The sequence below is a fragment of the Etheostoma cragini genome, chromosome 17, assembly GCF_013103735.1.
Source record: "Etheostoma cragini isolate CJK2018 chromosome 17, CSU_Ecrag_1.0, whole genome shotgun sequence".
NCBI lineage: Eukaryota > Metazoa > Chordata > Actinopteri > Perciformes > Percidae > Etheostoma > Etheostoma cragini.
In genome coordinates this window covers 87,839-89,068 of record NC_048423.1, presented here as the reverse complement: position 1 = coordinate 89,068, position 1,230 = coordinate 87,839, and positions in this window count along the sequence as shown.

The window sequence follows — 1,230 nt, the reverse complement described above, 5'->3', positions numbered from 1 at the left end:
TATTTGGGCTTGTTTCTAAAGTGTATATGTGTATTTGGGCTTGTTTCTAAAGTGTAGATGTGTATTTGGGCTTGTTTCCAAAGTGTAGTTGCTTATTTGGGCTTGTTTTTAACGTGTAGTTGTTTATTTGGGTTTGTTTCTAAAGTGTAGATGTGTATTTGGGCTTGTTTCTAAAGTGTAGATGTGTATTTGGGCTTGTTTCTAAAGTGTAGTTGCTTATTTGGGCTTGTTTCTAAAGTGTAGATCTTATTTGGGCTTGTTTCTAAAGTATAGATCTTATTTGGGCTTGTTTCTAAAGTGTAGATCTTATTTGGGCTTGTTTCTAAAGTGTAGTTTGTGTATTTGGGCTTGTTTCTAAAGTGTAGTTGTGTATTTGGGCTTGTTTCGAAAGCGTAGATGTGTATTTGGGCTTGTTTCTAAAGCGTAGATGTATATTTGGGCTTGTTTCTAAAGTGTGGATGTGTATTTGGGCTTGTTTTTAAAGTAGTTGTGTATTTGGGCTTGTTTCTAAAGTGTAGTTTGTGTATTTGGGCTTGTTTCTAAAGTTTAGTTGTGTATTTGGGCTTGTTTCTAAAGTGTAGATGTGTATTTGGGCTTGTTTCTAAAGTGTAGATGTGTATTTGGGCTTGTTTCTAAAGTGTAGATGTGTATTTGGGCTTGTTTCTAAAGTGTAGTTGCTTATTTAAGCTTGTTTCTAAAGTGTAGTTGCTTATTTAAGCTTGTTTCTAAAGTGTAGTTGTGTATTTGGGCTTGTTTCTAAAATGTAGATCTTATTTGGGCTTGTTTCTAAAGTGTATATGTGTATTTGGGCTTGTTTCTAAAGTGTAGTTGCTTATTTGGGCTTGTTTCTAACGTGTAGTTGTTTATTTGGGTTTGTTTCTAAAGTGTAGATGTGTATTTGGGCTTGTTTCTAAAGTGTAGTTGTGTATTTTGGCTTGTTTCTAAAGTGTAGATCTTATTTGGGCTTGTTTCTAAAGTGTAGATGTGTATTTTGGCTTGTTTCTAAAGTGTAGATGTGTATTTGGGCTTGTTTCTAAAGTGTAGTTGCTTATTTGGGCTTGTTTCTAAAGTGTAGTTGTGTATTTGGGCTTGTTTCTAAAGTGTATATGTGTATTTGGGCTTGTTTCTTAAGTGTAGTTGCTTATTTGGGCTTGTTTCTAACCTGTAGTTGTTTATTTGGGTTTGTTTCTAAAGTGTAGATGTGTATTTGGGCTTGTTTCTTAAGTGTAT